This window comes from Colius striatus, chromosome 1 (genome assembly GCF_028858725.1).
Source record: "Colius striatus isolate bColStr4 chromosome 1, bColStr4.1.hap1, whole genome shotgun sequence".
Lineage (NCBI taxonomy): Eukaryota > Metazoa > Chordata > Aves > Coliiformes > Coliidae > Colius > Colius striatus.
Window position 1 is genome coordinate 98,185,303 of NC_084759.1, and position 11,579 is coordinate 98,196,881.

Genomic DNA, 11,579 nt, shown 5'->3' on the forward strand with positions numbered 1-11,579 from the left:
CCCTGGCGTCTGGCACCTCGCATCCAACTGGGACATGCCAGCTTCTTCATAAGATATCACCGGAAATGTGACTTCAATGAGACCAAAGTCAGCAGGTAGTTCAGCAAATTATCCTTTTATGTCTGTAGCTGATTTTCACACATCATTTCCCTCTGCCTTTCCTCTGAAAGTTGCCCATTGAGTTAACAGTATGAGTACATAAGTAAAAGTGTCTTTCTCCCAGCTCTTCTTTCTGAGTGTAATTCCTCTTTTCAGTAGGACAAGCTGCTTAGAGCCCCATTTCTCTTTCTTGAGAGAGGACAGTGAGTGTGTGAAATCCTAACACATGATGATTGGATCATACACAGATAATGGTCCTCCATTGTGTCACATCAAAGCAAGCACAAGAAAATACCGAAAAAATCCTTGCAGGTGGAAGTACTATACAGTGAGGCCTGTGCTCGTGTGCTGTCACCAGCCAGTCTGCTCATGGATGGCCAAGCCCAAATCTTGGCAATTCTCAGATGAAAGGACAGCCAACACATACTTGCTCTGGCCAAGAGACTTCCTCTCCTGCAGAGCAGGGGCCACTGGTCTGTGATTTGGGGGCCACTCAAATTCTTCAGTTCTCCATAACATCAAGTATCTTCTCTCTGTCTTCATGCTTCATCTTGAGCTGAAACATCTCTATTTTATTTTAATAACTGCTTTAGTAACTGAGGGGTTTTTTTTCTCCTTTTCTCCACAACATATAATCAGGGTTTCTTTTGGCACAAGGATGCCTCATTTAGCTACATCACACTGTTCTTTCTGAGTGGGACTAACTGTATGGGAATTAAATACCTTACACTGTAGTTCCAACCGATGGCATGCACCCGCAGGTGCTGAGGGAGCTGGTAGAAGTCATTGCTAAACCACTCTCCATCATCTTCAGTAAGTAATGGAGAGCAGGAATGATGCCTGAGGACTGGAGGAGAGCAAATGTCACTCCAGTCTTCAAAAAAGGCAAGAAGGAGGAGCCAGGTAACTACAGACCGGTCAGCTTCACCTCCATCCCTGAAAAGGTCATGGAATGACTTATCCTAGGTACTGTCTCCAGCCATTTAAAGGACAAGTGGGTCCCTGAGAGCAGTCAATATGGTTTTACCAAAGGGAAGTCATGTTTGATCAACCCAATAGCCTTTTATGAAGATGTAATCAGGTGGATACATGGTGATAGTGCAGTGGATGTGGTTCATCTTTATTTTAGTCAAGCATTTTACACCATCTCCCACAGCATCCTTGCAGCAAAACTGAGAAAGTGTGGGCTGAATGGTCAGGTAGTGAGGTGGATTGTGAACTGGTTGAAGGGAAGAAGGCAGAGAGTTGTGATGAATGGGTCAGGGTCTAGTTGGAGGCCTGTATCTAGCAGAGTCCCTCAGGGGTTGGTGCTGGGACTGGTACTGTTGAATGTATTCATTAATGACCTTGATGAGGGAACAGAAGGCACTGTCAGCAAATTTGCTGACGATACTGAACTAGGGAGAGTGGCTGAAGGAGCACTGGCACAGGCTGCCCAGATGGCTTATGGAATCTCCTTCTCTGGGGACATTCAAAACCCACCTGGATGAGTTCCTGCATGACCTGCTCTAGATGGTCCTGCTCTGGCAGGGGAGTTGGACTAGATGATCTTTCAAGGTCCCTTCCAGCCATTGAGAATCTATGATACAACAAAGGAAAGTTGTACTGCTTCACACATACTGTCTACCATTTATTCTCAAGAAGGCAAGGAAAGTCTGTACATCTCTCTTACATTACTCTCCAAGGCCCCTTTTGGAGACCTTGCAGACATAAACCTAAAAAACCCCAAGCTACCATAAAGACCATCTCATTGCCTTAAAAGTTGTTTGACTCTTCCAATTGAAAGCAGTGAAAAAATGGCTAGGAACTATCATGGAATTTCAGAAATAAAGGACAGTATTTGTTAGCACTAATAACAATTTATTTTGGGTTTTTTTCCTGTAAGTTCCTCATTGCCAATGAGTGCTGTGAGAGGAGCTTATTGGAGCATGATGCTGCTGGGGCACAAGGTAAGTGGTGGAATAGGCAGAATCCCCCTGTTTAAAATTCACACAGTTTTCTCTTCTTCCAAAGACAGCTTAATCTCCACTCGCTTCAGGTTGATACACGCTAAATGAGATCTTGCCCCTAAATACAAAGTAGAGCATGAGTACAAGCAAAATATGAACTAGTGCCTTCTTTACTAAGGATTTAAATGTAAATATTTCTCTTTTTTTAAGGAAAAAAAAAAGTTCTTTTACCCAGTTTTGAAAGAGTGAGTAAATTCTAATTAGATGCTATTTCCCAAAGGGCAAGATGCTATGCCATTTTCTCTAGGCAGATGCTGTTTCTCAGTTGTATGAAGCTTTGGAGAAACACCTAGGCTAAAGAGGAGTTCTTAATAGAACGCTGTGTTATAAACAGACATGGGCAGGCCTTGCTCACCACGAGGGCACAGAAGAAGGCCTTTTGCAAGGCTGAGACCAGACACTGTAAGGCATAGTGGCACAGGCTACCCAGAGGGGTTGTAGAGTCTCCTTCCTTGGAGGTCTTCAAGACCCGCCTGGACATGTTCCTATGCGACCTGATCTAGGTGAACCTGCTTCTGCAGGGGGGTTGGTCTAGATGATCTCTAAAGGTCCCTTCCAACCCCTACCATTCTATGATAGTCTGCTCACCAGCTCTGAGTAGAAAACCAGTGCATTTATATTAGTCATCCTTCTGGGAAGGACAGTTAGCTCAATGACTTTCAAATAAAGCACCTCTGAAGTTTAGAGGATGAAGAGCTTCTGTCATGCTTGACTCTGTTCTCATTGCCAAACAACAACAGTGTATTGCAGGATCTCTGCAGAGCTCAGCAAAGCAGAGTGTTTCAGCTGATGAAGAGACTTTTCTGTAAATGCCACATAGGCATGAGATAGTGTAACCTCACAACATTTTCAGGACAAAGTTAGTATTTCAGAAGCTTCTATTTTTTTCTTTTTGTAACATGAACAGGCTGCCCAGATGGGTTGTTGACTCTCCTCTGGAGACATTCAAAACTCACCTGGATGGGTTCCTGTGTGACCTACTCTAGGTGGTTCTACTCTGGAAGAGGGGGTGGACTAGATGATCTTTCGAGGTCCCCTCCAGCCCTTAACATTCCGTGATTCTGTGGTTCTGTGATTCTGTGAAGTCTCTACAGAGTTTCTAGAATAGGAAGAGATTCTTACAAGTAAACTGCTAATGACACCTTCCCTTAACTGGGCACATGTGAGCAAGAGTTTTTGTCATCCAGGGTAGGCTGGCAGTGGAGTATTTCTTCTCCCAGTACTTACACATGATGACTCCAAGGCTCACATTTCTGCTTGCTGCCACCAAGCTGGCATTACAAGTTGGGCTGCCTGTCTGCTTGTGCTTCTGTCAGTGCTCCCACTTCCCATGTGGCATCTCGTTCTCTAAGAGCAACCTGTGGAAGGATCCTTCATCTTTCCCACCTCCCACCATCCCAGCACTGGGCCCCAATGCCAGCAGTCCTTCAGATGCTTCAGCCTATGTAGGACATGTCTCAGCAGCATGGACCTCTGAGAATTTCTGATCTATTCCTCACTCCCCACACCAGGCTGGACACATGTATTAAGCCAGATTTGAGGCCTTAAGAGATATGAAGCTATGGTAGCTACTGGATTGCTGGTGACTTTAGAAAGAACGTGGGAGGACATGTACAGATTGGCAGGTTCTGGCAGCATGGACATCATCAGTTTTCTTGACACCTTAGCAGAAAACAGAACTTCCTTTAGAGGCAGCTTACAACAAAATCATCCAGAGACCAGAGCTTTCACAAATCTTGTTTTCTTTAAATGTATATATGTTAATTAAAGAGCCAGCTTCTAAAAGGCAGCATTAGCCAAAGAGCAAGAGGACATCGCAGCCCTGGTAACACTGCCTTGTGCTGCCTTGAAGGGACTGTGCTGTAAAGGACTCTGTCCTGATCTGCATGGGAGAATGGCTGAGTCCACCAAAGCCAGTGGGAAAGCATTCTCACTGCAGCATGTAAGTCACACACCTTCATCCTCCATCTATGAGAACCTGTGGTTATTACGTTGCTTTCTTGATGGCTATCTTATTTTACATTCATTATTTGAAATGTATCATTCTTCCATTAGTAATACATGAAGTCCTTTTTCTTCTCATAGTTTCAGATCAAAAAGCTTTTGTGACATGCAATTATTTGTTAAATGTACGTTATACACTGATGTGAAGCTCGATTTCTCCGCAGCGCAGAGAAGAGGTGGAATAGTTAATATCCCCTCACTCTGAGAAAGGCTGCAGAATAATAACACGGAAAGCTGAAATAATCATTCTGCCATCAGTTGTTCTCCCTCGGGCCTGCCCACAAGAAGTCATATGGGGAACTGTTAGAGGCAGGCATCACTGAAGATTGCCTGCTAATTTTACTCCCTGTAACATAATCTGTTTATTCAGAAGACGCACTCAGTCTTCTCTGCTGTGATGCAAAGGAATCTTAATCTGACATGATTTTTTTTTCATTCTCTCCCTAGCAATTAATATTGCCGCATGAAATCCGAGGCTTACTCTTTATTGCCAGCAATATGTTATGAAGGGATTCATTTTGCTCAAGAAAACATAATCTATACTTTATTATTAACTCTCTAAATCTGCATTTCTTTTATAATAATAGCATTGTCTTGGGAGACAGTAGTTAAGTGCCTAGATTTTTTATTTTATTGCAAAAGAAAACTTGATTAAAATGAGAGCAGAAACAGTCTAGAAAACTATATGTAATTATTTAAATGCAGCCTTTGCTTTCATTTCAAGCAGCTTCCCAAAGGTGAGTACCTCTTGATAACCCTATTTATGAGATACCCTCAGGACAGTTATTCTATCTTCCTTTGCAAAACAGCTGGTTTTCCCTTTCTTATTTTTCAGGCATTTTTTTAATGTTCAAATTGAGTTTGGACTGAGTTTCTGAAACTTGAACACCTGAAGCTCTGATCCATTTCCTCAGAACAAAAAAATTGACTCCAAGTGCCTCCAAGTAAGCAGTTCCCAAGTGCTTGTAGTGTTTAGAAGCAGCTGGACAGTGATTAGTGTTTAACCTATTTGCAGGACATGTTCTCTAACCACTAAGCAGAGGTTTTGTCCTCACTGTCCAGCTTTTCTCTTTTCTGCTTTCACCTGAGGCCCTGAGTCAAAGCAGATATTCGTCCTTCATCCAGTGGCCCTTCTTGTTCTCATACATCCCACGCTCGCAGCAGCAGTCCATGAAATATGAAAACTTGCCACAAATGCCATTTTAGTTGTGTGACAGGAGACACTCTCAAGCAGCCAAAATGGAGAACCATTGCCCAATCGCATTGTAAAATCAATTGATGATAAATCTTTCTTTCCTGTGGTTCCTTTATTTCTATTAATGTCTCCTTCCTTCATTATTTTACCATCATTTTCCTCTCCAAAAAATATATATAACTGTTAATAGAATAATGGAATTAACAGGATGGTCACCTAGGATTTACTTTGCTTTTGCTCATAATGCTGCTGCAGCTGTGATTTTCAACATCTAATCTTTGTTGCTTCAGTTCCTTGTCTGTGAGGTAGGGATGGCATTTCTCTGTAACACTGCGGCATTGTAAAACAGACACGCTTGAAGTCAGTAAGTGGTTCAGGTGTGGTTCCGGTGAGGCTCTGAATGAACTTGACTAGATTAATGGAGTGCTGTGTCCCTCTCTGCTAGCCAAAAGGCTTTTAGGAGACTGCCACTCATATCGTCTGTTCTACCTGTAACAAACAAGAAAAAGGGGCTGTGGAGGCAAGCATATGTCTAATGCATTTATGTGTGTGTGTATTCAGGAGAGACAGACCACATAGAGATCTTTGCAAAGTAAAAATAGACCCGTGTATTTAATAGTGGATAGTCCTCTGTAGAAATGTGCCTGTGGGTGGGTACAGGTGAAGACAGAATGATTCTGACAATTTTTAAAATTCACTTTTGATAAAGAACAATTGTGAATTTCCCAGCTCTGGCTTGTAGATGATGGAGGAGCTTTGCAGAGGAAATAATAATGTTCCCTAGCAAAAAAAATAACAACTCTCCACAAGCTCCCTCAAAGGTCCTTCAAAGCCCTGTCTTGCCTCAAGACACTCCCTCTAGAATGGACGCAAAGGATGGACGCAAAGGAGTGTTAGAAGTTGAGGATGACCTGAATCTAAAAAGACTTGCCTAGGCTGCCCATTTAGAAATTAAAATGTAAGACTTGAGTATCAGCGTTGGAATAAATAAATAAGAGTTATAACTGAAAAACTGAGTTGAGCTTCTAGCCTAAGGAAACCTATTCCCAGCAAAGCTGATCCATGGTTCAGTTCCCTGGGACAGCTAAGTCCTTGCTGTGGTGAGTTGTCCCCTGCTTCACTTGAGATCGACACGATCGTGTGCCTCCCCAAAAAAACCTTCTCAACACTTCTGACACACGTAACTGCATAGACAAGTAGTTCTTATACATTTGCATTATATTCTGCCTAAGGATCATAGTGATGACATCAGGGACTTAATATTTCATCCAATCCAGGAATAAATTACCATTCGGGGCTATAAAAAGGACAAAGAGAGGTGGTTTAACAAAAGATGGTACAGCTCTGTGGGTCTTTTGGGAGAATTACTTGGAGGGTAACCAGAGATATCCTTGTTTTGCTTGACCTTAAGAATTCTACTGGGATGAATATTTTCTTCCTTTCTTTAGCTCTGTGACATTATTTTAATTTCCTTATTGTCCTTAATTTTCCTTCAGAACCAAAATGTTCTGCATAAATGATGGCAGGGCAAATAACAATGAAACTGTATTTTGTGGGACATATGCCACGGTGAGGGGCATATGTAAAATGGTTTGCCACATGACTCTTTTGGCTTAAATCACCCAAAGAGTCTGAGAAAACAGGCAGAAAAGGAGGAAAAAGGCCTCTAGATTCTGATTCAGTCTCCTTTTGAACATGTAGGAACTCATTCCTTGATAGTCCAGAGAACAGAAACAGGGAAGAATACAGATGATAAAAATTCATCTTCCCTCAAGGAAGGTGACCAGCTAATGGACAAGACTAGTGTGTCACCTGGTAAAGGGCTTCTAAATGTAAGGGAGAGATTCATGTGGATGGTTCGTTCTCAAGTCCTTTTATCCCTATATCAAAATGCGTTGATCCTGCTTTTCAAAACACTTCTTTGAATTATACCACACTATACAGGGATTATTCTAAGGAAGACCAGGACACTCCTGAACTCACGCAGATCTGTTGAATCAGCACAGTGAATAGCACACCACACTCATGTCAAGAGCACGGCCGAAATGTTAACAAGTGTGAGATTACTTCAGAGTCAGATCTAAGCAGTTTGGTGAACAGATCAGAATGGAGTAACCCTGCAGAGGTTGAGTTACGCTCACAGCCACACCACATGGGTCACTTGGCTGTGCAGGTTGGCATAACTCCTGTGAGATCTCATTTCCAAGATGAATGTTCTCAACAAGCAATCTGAAATTAGTGGAAAGCACAAAGAACCAGTTTAACCAGCTGACATCTTAGAAAATATGAATGAAAACTCATGCAAAAACGTTTTCATTGTTTGGCTCAGACAAAGACCATGCTCTGACTTGGTTGTTCTTCTTGTGGAGATAAATAGGTTGCAGTAAGCACAGCTTTTCAGACTACAGTTTCCTACATTTGTGTCATTCTTTGGACTTGTAATTAAATATTGAAGAAACAAAGGAGACTTGGCAGGCAGTCCTACTCACAGCAGTCTAATATCATATGGTTTCTCTGAAAGAAAAGTGTTCTGAAGTAGATGAGATAATGTACTTAACTTTGAAAAAAAAAAAGCCACTAGGCATTCATTGGACAAATACTCTCATAAGAAAACCAATACTTCTAAAACATCTGACTGTGGCACTGGCAGCTGAAGGTCCATGTTAACATTAAACCAGATTTTTGCAGTGCAATTTTGAGTTTTCAAGGGCCACTATTTTTCTGTTTCTCTCTAACCAAATTAGGCTCAAAGCAGTGGGAGGCCAGCTTGCAGACATCTCTTGAACAGTGTATTCCTTTTGTGCACTGATAAGTAAGATTTTTCAGGTTCTCCCAGCATTTGGTAAAAAGCCATCTTTACTTCTCCCACCTATTATGATTTTCAAAAGAATCTCCAATAGGACTGTACAAACAGAACTGCAGTAATTATATCTGTCTTGGTAAAAATAAAGGGTTGCTGTCTGCTTTTCACATAAGAAATTATAAACTCAGTGCTTTCCTACAAGCTTTTGATTATTACGCATCCATATATTCCCAACTTCCCCTTTGCTTTCAACTGAAGACTGAAAGAATGAATAAACAAACTTTTTTAAAAAAAAAAAAAATGGAACTATTTTAAATGCTTCTGTCACAAGTAACCCACAGATAAAATACTGCAACAGGAAATTTCTCTCTTACAGTCTATTCTATTTAATTGGCATAATTCTTCACACAGTTTAATCAGGGAGTGAAGAACTCCAGAAGCTTAATCCTAAGTAAAACATGACTTGCATAAACCTTTCTTCCCTGAGATTCAAAAAGCTTGTATTCCTGCTGGTTTTATGCATTTTCTCAGAATTGATTTCCTTCAAAAGAAAAAAAAAAATGTTCTTACTTGTTCTTTAATGCAGGAACTTGTTCTTGACTTCCAGAACCACGCACAGCTCAGCTGACATCCCTGCAGTTAAATACCTTCTCACTACATATCTGCCCCATTTTTCCATGCTAAAGGCTACCTTCCAGGTAACACCAGGGAAGGAGCCAACTTCTTCCTCTTCTTTTAGATCCCCACTAACCTGAACCTCACTTAGAATCCCTGGGCAGCCTGTCCCAATGCTTGATACCCTTTTACAGAAGAATATTTTCCTAATATCCAATCTAAACCTCTCCTGATGCAACTTGAGGCCATTTCCTCTTGTCCTATTGCATGGTACTTGGGAGAAGAGACCAACATCCATCTTGCTACAGCATCTTTTCGGATAGTAGTACAGAGTGATAAGATCTCCTCTCAGCCTCCTTTTCTCCAGACTAAATAACCCCAGCTCCCTTAGATGCTCCTAGTAAGACTTGCTCTCCAGAACCTTCACCAGCTTCATTGCCTGTCTCCAGCACCTCCATGTCCTTCTTGTAGTCATTGGCCCAGAACTGAACACAGTTCTCAAGGTGCAGCCTCACAAGCTCTGAGGACAGGGACACAATCATCTCCTGGTCCTACTGGCCACACTATTTCTGATACAAGTCAGGATGTCATTGACCTTCTTGGTGACCTGGGCACACTGTTGGCTCATGTTCAAGCTGTTGACCAACACCCCCAGGTCCTTTCCACAGGACAGCTTTCCAGCCACTCTGTCCCAAGCCTGTAGTGTTGCCTCAGGTTTTTGTGGACCAAGTGCAGGATCCTGCACTTGGCCTTGTTAAACCTCACATAACTGGCCTCAACCTGTCCAGATCCCTCTGAGGAACCTTCCTGCCATCAAGCAGATTTACCCTGCCACCCAGCTTGGTGTCATCTGCAAACTTACTGAGGGTGCACTCTATCCCCTCATCCAGATCATTGATAGAGACGTTAAACAAAACACATCCCAGCACTAGGCCCTGGGGAACACCACTGGTGACCGGCCACCAACTGATTTTAACTCAGTTCACTACAACTCTCTGGGCCTGGCCATCCAGACAGTTTTCCACCTGATAGAGTATGTTCATCCAAGCCATGGGCAGCCAGTTTCTCCAGGGGGATGCTGTGAGAAATAGTGTCAAAGGCTTTACTGTGTCAAAGGTCCAGGTAGACCACAACCACGGCCTTTCTTTCATCGACTGAGCAGGTCACCTTGTCACAGAAGGAGGTCACGTTTGTCAGGCAGTACCTGCCCTTCACAAAGCAGTGATTTCATAAACCCTTTGCTGACTGACCCTGACCACCTGGCTGTCCCATACATGCTGAGTAATGACACTCAGGATGATCTGTTCCACAACCTTTTCCTGTCTGACAGGCCTGTAGTTCCCAGGGTCCTTCTTCCAGCCCTTCTTGTAGATGGATGTCACATTAGTAACTTTCCAGTCCACCAGGATCTCCCTAGTGAGCTAAGACCACTGGTATATGATGGAGAGTAGCTTGGCAAGCACTTCTGCCAGCTCCCTCAGCACCTTCGGGCGGATGACATTTGGTCTCATAGACTTGTGTATGTCTAAGTAGTGTAGCAGGTCACTAACCATTTCCCCTTAGATTATGAGGGCTTAATTCTGCTCCCCATCCCTGTCTTCCAGGTCTGGGGTCTGGGTATCAAGAGGGCAACTGGTCCTAATGTTAAAGATTGAGGCAAAGAAGACATTAAGTAGAAGACATTAAGAAGACATGAGCCTTTTCCTCATCCTTTGTCACTGTTTTCCCCCACACACATGTTCAATAAGGGACAGAGATTCTCCATGGCCTTCCTTTTGTTGCTAATGTATTTATACAAAGATTTTTATTGTCTTTTATGGCTTATTTGTGTGTTTATACTGTGTGAAAGTTAAACTACTAAAACTCAGATGAATAGGACATTGCTTACACTGAAGCTTTTTTTGCAACTTTTTAATGACTATAATATCAATTTCTTGTTTTGACAACATTATTTAATACTACTGCTGCCTATTGAAGTGGTCATAGTTAATATTGTTGCTCCTGTGGGTTTTTTTTCTGATTACCAGACCTGAAAGTCTTCCATTTTTATTTATGTTACAGAAATTTAATGGATAGACTCTCTGAAATTACATCAATCTGAACCCTGCACTGTAACTTGTCAGTCTTTTCATGAAGAGAAGGTTGCTTCTTTAGGGAAACAGGACAGGCATAGTTCTTAACCTCTACTACAGAAGGGCAGGCAGACAACAATATCATAGTTCGTACCAAACTGGAGACAAAAGTCAGACCTCAGATTTATCTCTGTGGATCCAGAGGACATGGACCTCATTAGAACAACTCAGCAACCTTGACTGAAAATCTTTGAAGTGTGTAGGATGCTTCTGGTAGAACTGATGTACTGTGTCAATTATTTTCTCCTAAACCAAATCTAAATTTGAGCTTCTTATACCCTGTCACTTAAACTGTCATGTGAAGAGAAGACAATGTTTGTGTGACTTCTGTTCTGTGCCATGAATCAAGACAAAACTCAGATTCCCATAGCCAAAATGACACTCAGTGTTTGTAGTACTCAGCAGTTAGAAAAACTTTATTTCCTCATTTTCTCCTGTCTTCTCCGATTCAGTAAATTCCATTTCAAAAGCTAAGCACTTTAAGTGGCTTAACTTATTATAGGCATGATGGTGGGAAAGCACACATAAGTCTAATACCCAATCTATTCTCAGGGAGACAATCCATTGCATCTGTCAGTGATCAAAGCGTCCGCTTTTATTCACAGTGCTATCTACAAAGAAATATAAATTCAACATTTATTTTTTTTTAAGCTGTAAATGATTACGTGATTAACAAATCATCTGGAACCTAAAAGAATGGTACCATTGTAGACATCACTCCG